Source organism: Mauremys reevesii, linkage group 23 (assembly GCF_016161935.1).
Source record: "Mauremys reevesii isolate NIE-2019 linkage group 23, ASM1616193v1, whole genome shotgun sequence".
Classification (NCBI taxonomy): domain Eukaryota; kingdom Metazoa; phylum Chordata; order Testudines; family Geoemydidae; genus Mauremys; species Mauremys reevesii.
The window spans coordinates 8,897,538-8,911,094 of NC_052645.1; the positions used below are offsets into that span (position 1 = coordinate 8,897,538).

Below are 13,557 nucleotides of genomic sequence, written 5' to 3' on the forward strand. Positions count from 1 at the left end.
TCAGTTCCCCCGTCTCTCATGCCGTGCAAGGAATGGGACGGTGTTTCCGGGAAGCCGTTTCCTGGTTTCAGAGCACACCCTGCATGAACAAATGGAGCAGTTCTGCACAGTGTTCCCCATCACAGATGCTGGCAAAGCCCAATGAGAGATCAGCTCATGCCCCCCACCGTGTAGAAATGTTCCCAGCGGGGACTTTCCACTGCTTTGTTCAGCGTTTTAAGTGGCTCCAGCAATAGGGCGGTCATGGTTGCAGGGCTGGCTGCCCCTCTGGCCTCTCCCAGTGCACGCCTCAGGTGTTAGGCCTGGTGTCTTTACCTCTCCTGGGGGTGGGATCACACAGTTCCCCCACTCTGAGACCAGGCCCTTGCAGATCTACTGTGCTTAGCCAGCAGGTCCGACTGGGTTTGGCACCGGTGGTTCTTCCCTTCGGGAGTGGTGACCAGTGGTGGGCAGTGCCCAGTCGGCCTCCTCACCCCACCCTGCAGTTTACTCTTAATAGAGGGAATAAAGCATAACATGAGAGAAAGGACTGAAAAGAGGGAACCGGCTGTACGCAGAGCTACCTGTGCAGCCCTGCAAATCTGCAGATGTCCTAGGGTTGCCAACTTTCTAACTGCACAAAACCGAACACCTTTGCCCCACCCTCTTCCCCAAGGTCTCTGAGGCCCTGCCCCCACCCACTCCAGCCCCCCTCCCTCCATCGCTTGCTCTCCCCCACCCTCACTGACTTTCACTGGGCTGGGGCAAGGGGTTGGGATGCAGGAGGGGGTGAGGGCTCCAGCTGTGGGTGCGGGCTCTGCAGTGCGGCTGGGGCTGAGGAGTTTGGCATGTGGGAGGGGGCTCAGGGCAGGGGGTTGGAGTGTGGGACGGGGTGTCGGATGTGGGCTCTAGGAGGGAGTTTGTGTGCGGAAGAGGGCTTAGGCAGGGGATGTGGGGTGCAGGCTCTGGGACGGGGCTCAAGGCTGGGGTAGGGGGTGCAGGGTGTGGGAGGGGGTTCTGACCTGAGGCAGGAGGTTGGGGTGCAGGTGGGGGTGCAGGCTCTGGGAGGGGGCTCAAGGCTGGGGTAAGGGGTGCAGGAGGGGGTGAGAGCTCTGGGAGGAAGTTGGGTGCAGGAGGAGGTTCTGACCTGGGGCAGGGGGTGCGGGCTCCAGCTAAGCGGCACTTACCTCAGGCAGCTCCCGGTCGGTGGCACAGCAGGGCTAAAGCAGGGCTTAGTTGGGATCGAGGGCTGTGTTCGGATCATGCCTGGTAAACAAGAACCGTGTGGGACCAGAAAGCAGTGAACCAAAATTGGTGTGTCAGAAACTAGGCTTAATTCACGGAAAAGATACCAAGGGGATGGGCTGTTCAATCCACCAGTCCCTGGGTGCGGCCTTAAAGGAAGACTTTGGGGAGAAAAATTAGCTACTGGAGTGAGCTTCACCAGCATGGATGCCGCCCTCACCATGTCCAGGCCAAAGATTAGATCAAAGAGAGGGACCCAGGTGACATCACCAGCTCAACCAGCTCCAGCTGAGTCCCAGACACCAGCTGGCATGAAACGGGTTTGGGTTGTAACAGCAGCAGCTCCAGCCCATCTCCTTCCCCCAAAAGGCCAGTTGTCACCATGCGAGACTGTCAAACCAGGGGGATTTTCCTCCTAAAAACTCTCTCCAGCTACAGGGAAAGGGAACAAGGGCTGCTGTTAAAATGGCGCCTTTTCTAATACTTGCCATTTCAAAGGCTTTCACTGATTTTTCCTTTTTTTTAAAAAAAAAAACTTTAATTAAAGATTAAAAATGTGAATGGTGTTTTTGCCATGGTGCTATGCAGGCTGAGGTCTCCATGTACCAAAATGCGACCCTTGTTTAACACTGTGTGGTGTTGGATAGTGACTGGGTTATGGTAACATCTTTAGCCAAGATAAGCCCTGTAAATTAATACAAGTCCCACATCTGTCTCAGAAGTATCCCTGCTTTTACCATCCACAGCCTCCCAGATTCTCCCTGTTAGGAAATGCTCCTAATTTTCCTTTACTCTCATCCCTTGGCTCCTCGTTCTGTCCCCTGGGTCCACCCAAAACTATTCCTCTCCCTCCGTGAGCTCACACAGTGGGTTGGTGCTTATGGGGGTGTCACTGCAGAGTTTCTTATTGCATTCCGATCGCCCTGGCTTGTGGGCTTTCTGTTCACAGGGCAGGTGAAATCCCAGCCATCACAAACCGAGTCTAATGCCTCTTTGCTCCAATTTAAAATCCGATAGCGAGATTCTGGCATGGCCCCGTGCTCCGATTAGAACAGAGGCACCTTGGAGTGAAGTGAGCAGCTTGCTAAGAAAGCCAGATGGGCTCTGACTGGAATAACCGAGGAAAATGAAATATGAGAGAGTGAAAGAGAGTTAAAATAACATTAGGAATCCTGGGAGTGAGTCTGACACTGTCACCTCTAGTCTTGGCCCATTGAGCCTTGATAACATTGGAGACTCTCAGAATGGGCTGTGGGGTCCCACCATGTCATTACCGATACCAGGCCTCATCCTGCCAGCTGCTGAGCCCCTCCTGGGAGCTGCTGGGAGTCTCCAGCTTCCTATGAAGCCGACAGGAGTCAGAGCTGCTTAGGAAGGCTCTTTGTGCGTTTAAGGGAATGTCGTTGGTCTTTAGTGGCCATCCCCTGTGGCCATAGCTAGCTAAGGGAGCTCGCCCTCGGCTAGCAGGTTCGTGTGTTTGAAGCTGAGGGATTGAGTTTCTAGTCCTAGTTCCCCAATAACAGATCTCACCTCACCCATCTTGTCTGTCTAACATCTTGGGACTGACACTGCTACAACACCACCTCACACAGAGAGTCACTGTGTCTGTTACCTGCATCTACCTTCTGTACCACAACCCTCGCTCGCTGAGAGGCTCAGCCCTGGTGGATCCTCAGCCGTGGCTGTGTTTTCTGGCTTTGGGAGACAGCGAACATACAGGAGGGTTTGGTGGAGGAGGTTTGAATAACAAGACAAGCTGTGACAGCTTCCAATAGCGAAGCCTTCACACCTCCTAGGAGTGAGCAGTATTGGGCTGCGCCATGAAGCAAGGGGTTTGGGCTAGGGGCTGGGAAATCAGCTGTAAGGGATATAAAAGGCTGGGGTTGAAATGGATTTTCTGCTGGGGCCTTTTCTCACAGGAGCTGCGTTTAAACCTTTGCCCAGTTTCCTGGGCTGCGACCATGTCTGTTTGGAGCCAGGAAACAAAGGCGCTTCTACCGAGGAACCCTAGGCCAATCCCGTCCCTGGGGTAAACTCCAGCGATGTCAGTGAAGTTACAGCTGGGTTGAATTTGGCCCCTTGAGACTAGAGAGCCAGGAATGAGAATCAGCAGGGAATACGCTGCCAACCTAAGGGGAGCAGGAGCGGCAGAGCTTGGTTACCTATTGGCATCATAATACCAGCACTTCCTGCATGTATTTGTTTGGATTGTAACTACTCTGCACTAAGAGGAGCCCAGCCAAGGCCCTGGGTGTTCTGGCCAGTCTTTTACAAGCCCTTGTATAACGTTGAGCTGGAAGGACAGACTGCCTCGGGGGATAGCAGCATGGCTGACCGGGCAGCTAAAGAGCAGGTAATGTGTCAGAGAAGAGGGACCTCGGACAGCTTTGAAACAATTTGGTCTAGCTCTTTAGAAAACTTTGCTTAATCCCTTGTGGCTGGAAACTGAGATGTCGCTTTCCACTCTCCTTTCTCCTCCGTGCCCCCTTCCCTTCCCTAGCTGACACAGCAGGTCACTGTGGTGAGTTAAAATTCAGGTGCCACTTACATCAGGCTGATAACCTGCCCACTTTGGGGTGAGGACGCAGCCTAAACAACTTGAGTGCTGATAGTCCTCCAGTGCCTTCCCACAATTCCCGCCCCCCGTGCCCAGAAGGCCAGACAAGGTTTCTCACGGTTCGCTGGGAAAGATTCAAAGCAGCTCAGCTTAATGCAGTGCAGTCTTGTGAAAGGGGTGACCATAATAGCAGAGACTGTCACAAATGCACTCCCATGCAAATCCAGCCACAGCCCAGAAGTGCAGCCGATCAGTCTAGTTGTGCTGTATGAGCTGAGTGACTGACAGGGCTGCCACTCAAATACTTTTCCCTCGTCTAAATTCTCAAAGAAAAGCAGGCACAGCGGCATGAATTGCCTCCCCCTGCAGGGGACGCTGTGGAATACATGGCAAACCACACATGGGGGGGGGCCTACTCTCAGTCTCACCGTGAGCTAACAGTGACTGCAGGGCGCTTACTCTGCACTGACCTCAGAATCAGGCCCCAGGCCAGCAAACAGGGTTCTCACTAGACTTGCATTTCTGCCCTGCCCAGCATAGATGGGCCAGGGGGCGCGGCAAGCACCATCCAGCCCCAGACCTTAGCTAGTTCTTTAATTATTTACAATTGGGTATTAAGGAAACCAAACTCTGGCAAGCCAGACTCTGTGGTGCAAGGGTCACAGTGCCGGGTGTTCCTGTGACATCACTAGATTTACTGCCTTGTGTTTATGATGCGCAGGGATCTGCAGGTGATTATTTATGGCCCCTAGGATGGGGGAAGTGTGACTATTGTTCCCCATTTCATGGTGTTTGAGACCCAGCAGGTGTCCTCAGAAGTGACCTGTTGGGGTGTGTAAGGTTTCAGGAGCCCAGTCTCAGACAGCGTGGGCCTGATTCCCAGAGGTGCTGAGCGGCTGCAGCTCCCATTGGCTTCAGCACTTCTGAAAATCCAACCCAGGGGATCTGAGCTTAGATCCCCAGAACTAGAGACCACTCTGGGAATGTTTTAGTCTAAGTAACTTGACCATGACAGCACACCCGTGGCAGAGCCAGGGAAAGAACCGCAGTGTCATCGGTTCTGGTCTATACAGAGAGCTTCTGATTTCATGTTTTAACTAATCAAATATCCATGGTACACCCCCTGTGACGGAGTCACAAGGCGATGCTCTGGAACTACTCCATACGAAGGCAGTCAGGACTCGTGGGGGAGCCTCCTCTCTCTGAGCAGACTGTCTCCAGGGCAAGAAACTTACACCACTTTGACCTTCCTGGGTCTGACCTTGGAGCATTCAGCATCCTCTGCCCCTCCGTGCGCTTCCCACAGCGAGTCCGCGAGGGCAGGGCTCCTGGGGAAGCCAGAGGGCCCTGCCCCCCAGCTCCGCAGTCAGACGCGACTTTCAGCCAGTCACTAAAACAGAAGGTTTGTTATTCGACAGGAACACGGCGTAGAACAGAACTTGTTAGCACAGAAATCAGTGACTTTCAGCCAAGTCCACCTTGAAGAGTGCTGGGCTAGACGCCCTGCACTCCCCCTCGTCCAGTCCCACACTGCAGACTGCCAGCTCCCAGCCCCGCACCTCCAACCAGGGGCGGCTCCAGGCCCCAGCACGCCAAGCGCGTGCTTGGGGCGGCATGCCGCGGGGGGCGCTCTGCTGGTCGCCAGGAGGGCGGCAGGCACGCCTGCGGGAGGTCCACCGGAGCCGCCTGCTGCCCTCCCGGCCACCGGCAGAGCACCCCCCGCGGCATGCCACCGTGCTTGGGGCAGCGAAATGTCTAGAGCCGCCCCTGCCGCCAACACCCCTGTTGCTCTTCCTCCTCCTCTCGCTTCCCAGGCAAAGAGTCACCTGGTCGCATCCCCCTCCTGGGTTTCAGGTTACGAAGGGCACCGGCCATAGCACACCTGCCCCAGAGGTCTCAGCCAAAGTCACACACCCCTATTCCCACCACCAAGATACTGGTGCAGCACACAGGGAAACTGAGGCACACCGTATTCATGCAAAATGGTAAAACTCACATAGGGTCAACAGTAAGACTCACATACAACATAACAAGGGGAAATTCCCACTTTGTCACCCCCCCCCCCAAAAAAACCCCAAACAGTTAGTGTTTCTCCACTAAACATCAGAAAAAACACTGGAGGGGGTGACTCAGTTTGTGTTGTGTTGTGTTTGTGTTGACTTCACCCCTTTCCCAGAGCAGTTTGTTTATGCAGGCAATGCCTCTGCTCCTTGGCTCGTATTGAAGGGCTTAGCTCCGCAGAGCAGTGATGCAGACTACGGGGGTGTGGTTTCTAAAGCGCACTAATGGGTCCATGTAGACCCTGCTGGAGTGCGTAAACATTAGGGCTGTTTGAAACAACACCATGTTAAAGCCCACGAAGGAACAAACACACTGAACACTAAACCAGCGGTTCAGTAACAAGGATACAAAGCTTCAAACAATGTGTACACCTGGGGTAGGCAACCTATGGCACAGGTGCCGAAGGCGGCACGCGAGCTGATTTTCAGTGGCACTCACACAGCCCAGGTCCTGGCCACCGGTCCGGGGGGTTCTGCATTTTAATTTAATTTTAAATGAAGCTTCTTAAACATTTTGAAACCTTATTAACTTTACATACAACAATAGTTTAGTTATATATTACAGACTTCTAGAAACAGACCTTCTAAAAACATTAAAATTTATTACCGGCACGCAAAACCTTAAATCAGAGTGAATAAATGAAGACTCGGCACACCACTTGTGAAAGGCTGCTGACCCCTGGTGTACCCCATTTTTATACATATAATAATTAAAGTAGTTCTTATTTAGACAAGAATTTTAGGAAGTACTTGATAAAAATCTTCTCATACTGGATCAGAGAGAAAGCCCCGGAAAACCCCAATGTTTGGATATCTACATAGAACTTCAAAATTGCTAAAAATAACCCCCCCCCCCAATGAAATTAATAAACCCTGAAAACCAGAAGCCCTGTGTGTGGCGGAAGTCAGGGCAGGTGAGAGCTATGGGGTTCCTGGCCCCCACAGGCCTGGGTACTAGACAGCTCTGTCTCTCTCATATGGACTCCATAGATGCCAGTGCATTTCACTAGCTCTATTTTTATCACACCCTCAAATATCCTCATTAGAAGGATTTTCTCAGGAAACCCTTCCCTGTGACCCTGGGAGCCCGGTGAAGCAGAGGCCGCTCTAAGCCTACAGGAAATGAACCCTGCTTAGAAAGCCCAGAAAGGAACCAGCTGCCCTGTAGGAGTGGAAGCCCAGCTGGCTGGCCCCAATCCCAGGGTCGCCAATAGCCACCCAGTGCATCGGCTTTGCTGCAGGCTGTATTTATTCAGATTTATGCAACACAATTAGCTCTCATTAAGCAGCCCCCTGTCTCCTTGACCTGTTCTGGATTAGACTGCAAACTGTTGGGATCCACCAGGCGCTTTCTTAGTGGCTGATCAGTTATCAAGGCCAGGGATTAACTGCCCGGAACCTCCACAATGAAAGTGCAGCACCTGGGAGGTGTTCGTGGGCCCCAGGGACAGGGCATGCTGCAAGGGAGAGCAGGCAGAGGGGATGGTGATGCTGAAGTCACAGGTGTCACTGCAGCATGTGTCGACCGACCCAAGCTAGCTTTGATCTAGCTTAACTAACAAGAGCAGTGAACCTGCAGCAACATGGGCAGCATCCCAGACTCCTTGCTATTGTTACTTGAGCCAGCTAAATCCAAACTAGCTTGGGCGTGGTAGCGCATGCTGCAGTCACACCTTTAATGGCAGGGGAGACATACCCTGCCTTGGCGATCCATCCCCAGGGTCGGATGCCGTAGAAGGAGATGCTGACAGCTAGGCCTCGGCTTAGAGAGCAGCCCGTTCCTCTGCGGGGATGGGGAAATTCTGCAGCAGGTGTGCACGCGTCCTGCAGCACCAGCAGGCTCGGTCTGTCTGCCCCTGTATTCGTTCACTTTCCTTGGGCCCCATTGCATCCCACAGCCATGAGCCTGACCCTCACAGCAGCTCCGTCAGCAAGGTGAATCTTTTCACCCCCGTCTTGCGGGTGGGGAACTGAGGGTGAAATTCACTCCAGCCACAAGGATCCACTTCCTATCCCAGGCCAGCAGGGGAAACCCCCCCACCCGCAACCACCTCCAGCCTGATTTCCAAATGTGCTGGGCACCGACGGCTCCCATGAAGCTTCTGTCGAGCTGTGGGAGCTCAACACCTTGAAACTCCAGCCATAGACCCCTTGAATGTGGTGTTATTCTGGCTCCCTCCTGACTTGACACCTGCGGACTCACCCCAGGTTCTCATTCCTACCTGCCCGGCTGGACACAAAGAGCCATCGCCTACCTGTGACTCGAGAATGTGTTGATCTCATCCAGCGAGCCGGATGGGTTGTTTCCGCACTGCACGCATCTTGGCTGGAGAGACAGATTTGGAGCAGCAGGGAGAGCCAAGAGGATGGGGCAGGTGTCGTTCTCCTCCCTAACCAGCCCAGCTCCCTCATTGGCTGGGCTGTTCTGTCTTTATCCCTGCCATAGAGACGATGGGAATAAAGGAAGCCCAATTATTATGGAAGGGAGAAAAATGTCCTCATCTCTGAATCTCACCCTCCTGATCCCAGTAGTCAAAGGGATAATCAAGCTCCCGGAAGCACTCTCATAGGAGGCAGCAGCGGAAGCAGCTTGGGATTTGATCCAGTGTGTTCACAAGGACTCAGAAGGACACATGTTAGCTCCAGGACATTTTGAGGGAGGCAAGGAGCATGATAACATCAATTACATCCTGCGAATGAAAAGAGTCGATTGTATAAGTCTTGTGCTTGACCCACAGCCTGAAGGAGGCAATGTCCTGCTCTATTGACATGGTGATTAAAGAAGAATCTTCTGCCCCCAGGGACTGAGCTTTATTAGCTCTGCTTATAGAGTGAGCAGGCTTTGTGTCATCCGAATAATATACCTCACCGGGCACCAAGACAATAAGGGGAATTTACTTGGAAGCAACTAATGAACAGCCATTCTGGGGATACACCAGTTGGGAAAGCCCAGGGCTTTGCGAGCACACAGCACAGGCCCTATGGGCAAGGGCTGGATCTCTAATTCCCGATTGACTCCACATCATCCAGTGACACAGCTGGGCAGGGAATGGACTTTCCATTCTACAGGAAATTCTGATATTTCAGAATTTGTTTTCATTACCGATTGGAGCAAGAAGCCAAAACTTTGAAAGTTCCTGTGGAACAAAAATTCTGAAAATTTTTTTATTTAGACCCATCCAAACATTTAGGTTCAACAAAGTGAAAACGTATGTTTCAACACTAAAAAACAAATATGAATTTAAATATATTATTTATATTTACTATAATATGAGTCAAAATGACTTGAAATGAGAGTCAAAAGAAAGTGTTTTTACCTTATTGAAATGAAACATTTTGACATTATCAGTTCAGTTTTTCCTATTGAAAATGTTGTTGAAATTAGACACATTCCTACAAAATGTTTCCATTCTGATGAGACTGCATTTTCGAATGCAAAACTATTCTGTCAAGAAAATTTTGACCAGCTCTACCCACTGCAATTTCCCCACCAGACAGTACGAGAACAACAGAAGCACTCACAGGTTTAAAAGGCAACACATTTTAAACAGACAAACAAGAAATCAAAGTAGCCCACAAACTGATGGAACTTCCTGCTGCAGAGGGAGTAAGACAAGAGCAGGGGACTGATGACTTTCTGACCCTCTGTGCTAGGGTGACCAGATGTCCCGATTTTATAGGGACAGTCCTGATATTTGGGGCTTTTTCTTACATAGGCTCCTATTACCCCCCACCCCCGTCCCAATTTTTCACACTTGCTGTCTGGTCACCCTACTCTGTGCAAAGATTGTGAGAGCTGAGGGTGACTTCCCGCTTCAAGGTACCAGCGGATGCCTTCCAGGGGTCAGGAAAGGAACTAACCTTCCATTTGCTACTGTCACGTGACTGGGATGTGGCCAGTCATACCTCATAGCTGGAGCAGGAGTCAGAGGCCAGAGCCAAAATCAGAACTGGTTTACATGGAGCAAGGCAAAGCAAGGCAGTGCTGGAACAAGCAGGCACAGAAGCGATCTCAGGGTAGCTGGGGGTAAATGCTTTGAGTAACCACTGAATTGTTGCTGGTGCTGAGTTTCAGAGCTGGTTTGCTGACTTTTCCAACTAGTCGGGGTGTAACCAATTAGGCAGCCTACTACAGGCCAGCTTTGCTCGTTAGGTTGCCTGGAGACTGACTCTGCTGTATAATTGGTCACGTCCACTACTAAGAGTTTTCAGCTTCCACTGTACCCCCAGGCATTGGTCACTGCCGGAGGCAAGGTCCTGTTGGGAAAGATCTCTCAAACACAGATTAGGCTCCAAATCTGACCAACCTTGAAATTATTCTCATCTGGTGGGAAGTGCCTTCTTTATTCAAGTTGATAAACAGAAATAAAACCTTTTCCACCCATCAGTGTAGAAATTTAAAAGAAACAAAACAAGCAATTAGCACAGTTTATGTAGGACCTATGCAAACACATTGTTTTGGCTCCCCCTTCTGGTTTGTTTAGCAACAACAGTCAGCGACCCAACATTAAGCCTGGGTCTCCCTTGCCCTGCACATTTTGCCACGGCTGACTGCTGTGCAGGGCGGGTGAGCCCATAGCCACTGCTGAGCGGAGGCAATTGGTGCCTTGAGCAAGGCAATAAACAGAAAATCCAGGAATGAGTGATCACATTTCCGCTGCTTCACTTCCCCTTTAACATGCTTCTGCATCTTTGGAAAGGAAAAATAGTCCCCCCTCTCCTGCCCCACTGCCCTGAGACAGCGCACGGGCCCTTGCTGTGATTCACCAAAGGGTTTTGCTGCTAGAAGGTACAAAATAGCCCCCAGCAGCAGAGCCAGAGGCAGTTGTCAAAGCGCCGGTGAATCCAGACGACCTTTTAGCTCATTTATCAAAGCTCCTGCTGCCATCCCTCACAGGCAGCGAGACAGCGATCGATCACCGGGAGAGGCCAGGCGGCAGGAGCCAGAGCAGGGTCTGGGCCAGTCCTGCTCCTCCCGAATGGTGCGGAGCCAATGTTGTGTTGGATGGAGGAGAAGCACTAACCAAAGCCAAGAGCAGCGCGGCAGGTTCCCCAGCCACTGCTCTGCAACATGTCTGCACTCCTGGGCCCTCCCCGGCTCCCCCTCCGTCCCGACCCACAGCCCCCGCCGGGCCCTCCCTGGCTCCCCCTCTGTCCCCCTCCCCGGCTCCCCCTCCGTCCCGACCCACAGCCCCCGCCGGGCCCTCCCTGGCTCCCCCTCTGTCCCCCTCCCCGGCTCCCCCTCCGTCCCGACCCACAGCCCCCCCCGGGCCCTCCCCGGCTCCCCCTCCGTCCCAACCCACAGCCCCCCCCGGGCCCTCCCCGGCACCCCCGCCGTCCCGACCCACAGCCCCCGGGCCCTCCCGGCCTCCCCTCCGTCCCGACCCACAGCCCCGCCCGGCCTCCTCCGCTCCCCCCTCTGTCCCCCTCCCGGCACCCCCTCCGTCCCGCCCCACAGCCCCCCACAGCCCCCGGGCCCTCCCGGCTCCCCTCTGTCCCCCTCCCGGCTCCCCTCCGTCCCGACTCACAGCCCCTGGGCCCTCCCGGCTCCCCTCTGTCCTGACCCACAGCCCCTGCCGGGCCCTCCCTGGCTCCCCTCTGTCCCCCCTCCCGGCTCCCCTCCGTCCCGGGCCTCCCGGCCTCCCCTCCGTCCCGACCCACAGCCCCCGGGCCCTCCCGGCCTCCCCCTCCGTCCCGACCCACAGCCCCCGGGCCCTCCCGGCTCCCCCTCCATCCCAACCCACAGCCCCCCCGAGCCCTCACTAGGGTTGCCAACTTTCTAATTCCAGAAAACCAAACATCCTTGCCCCACCCACTTCCCTGCACCTTCTCTGAGGCCCGGCCCCCGCCCCGCCCCTTCCAAAAGCCCCACGCCCACTCACTCCATTCCCCCTCCCTCCGTCACTTGCTATCCCCCACCCTCGCTCACGTACTCATTTTCACTGAAAGGCCCAGACAGGCATATGTATTGTTTTGATAGATGTATTATGCTAAGATCAAGTGTTATTTGTTACAGGACGCTAGAGCTGGCAGCAAAGTAGTCAAAAAGGGTAATTTAAAAAAATGAAATTTCACAAAGGTTTTCATGATTCTTTCCCTCCCCTCTTCCCATTTTTCATAACCATCTCCATGTTTTTTATTCACTAAAGTTATTGTAATTTTATGTGTGGAATTAGGACCTAGGATGACCAGACAGCAAGTGTGAAAAATCGGGACGGGGGTGGGGGGGTAATAGGTACCTATATAAGAAAAAGCCCCCAAAATCGGGACTGTCCCTGTAAAATGGGGACATCTGGTCACCCTGTTAGGACCACACATTATCACAGCTGCAATGGGCCCATTAAAGGCCCACTCCTGAAGCCCAAATACAAATTCATAGCGCACAACCACAGAAATGCACCTGTCCAGGTACCTATACAATTAAATCTGTAGAAACTGACTCCCACCCCTACATGCAGATACACACGTGTATTCATGTGCACATATCTAGCCCTCACGAACACATAGACTTCCACACTTTTAATATTACAACTGTTTTGTGCCTAGAGACGCCAGCTAAGACCAGGGCTCCAGGGTGGTAGGTGCTGGACATACACATAAAAAGAGAGTCTGCCACAAAGAGTTTATAATGTAGCTAGACAAAGGTGGGGAGAAATGTCTGCTCTGTCGGCTCTTCTGCAATTACTAGTCAACAACATTCACCTTTTGAGAAATAATACATTTTATGTCAGCCATTTTTTTGTGTGCAAGCCAGCAAAAGGAATAAAAGTCAAAGAGTTAGGCTGCAAATTTTATTCAGCCAGGTATACACACGTGGCAATACACGCACCTCCCTACACAAAGACACACGGTCTCTTACACACATACAGTGCATGCATGCACACAGAGACACTTTTTCATGCACTTTTCCAGGGGCTGCCTAAATCACCTAGCCAGGAAGGGAGGAGGGTGGGCTGGAGGGGAAAAGATAGGGGTGGAGGAGAGAGGATGGGGAGGGAAAGAGGCCAAGGACGAGAGCAGGGTGGGGTGAGAGGGGGCAGTGAAGGAGAGAGGTGGGGGTGTGGGGGGTATGTGAGGTGGATGAGGATGCACAGGGTGTATAGGGACATAATGGGAGTGCAGCAGTGTATGGAGGTGAATGGGGTGCAGGGGTCAGGGACATGGGGTGGCGGCTCTGGGAGGTGGAGAGGATGGGTGGAGAGCGCTGTAAGGGGTACAGGGCTGGGATGGGTAGGTGTGGGGGGCAGGGTGGGATGGGATGGGGGAGGGATGCAGTGAGGGGGATGGGGGTGAAGCCCCATTCCCAGCACTCGGAGATGGGGATACACACACCTCCAACTCCTGGGTGCCAGTGGTGGGGCGACCGACCACGGTTCATCGCAGAGCACGTGGCACAGCTCAAGCCAGCGGGAGAGGCCTGTGCCACGCGACCCCTAACAGCCACCAGCTGAGCGCTCCAGTGGCGCTAGTTCCTCCCCTGCCCTGCCCCAGCCAATGGGAGCTGTGCCTGAGGGTGGGGGCGGGACAGCACCCCCACTCCCCCCCCAGCAGTCCCTTGGGCTAGTAGCATGCTGGCTGCTTCCCAACCCGGGAGCCATGGTCCGTGGCACAGCAGCTAGCGGGGAGCCTGCCAGCCCCACTGCATCACCATGCAACGGCCTGGTCAGCGGTGCTGACTGGAGCTGCCAGGATCCCTTTTGGACTGGGTGTTCCATT

The 13,557-nt window shown here is 53.4% G+C and overlaps 1 long non-coding RNA gene across 1 annotated transcript; it reads right to left on the bottom strand.

Moving 5' to 3' along the window:
* Positions 1 to 229: 229 nt before the first annotated feature.
* LOC120389006 lies at positions 230 to 4,347 on the bottom strand. Its single transcript, XR_005590707.1, has 3 exons — positions 4,252 to 4,347; positions 1,167 to 1,245; positions 230 to 491 (listed from the first exon to the last, which is right to left on the bottom strand). It is a non-coding gene; the product is annotated as an uncharacterized LOC120389006 (long non-coding RNA).
* Positions 4,348 to 13,557: the final 9,210 nt, after the last annotated feature.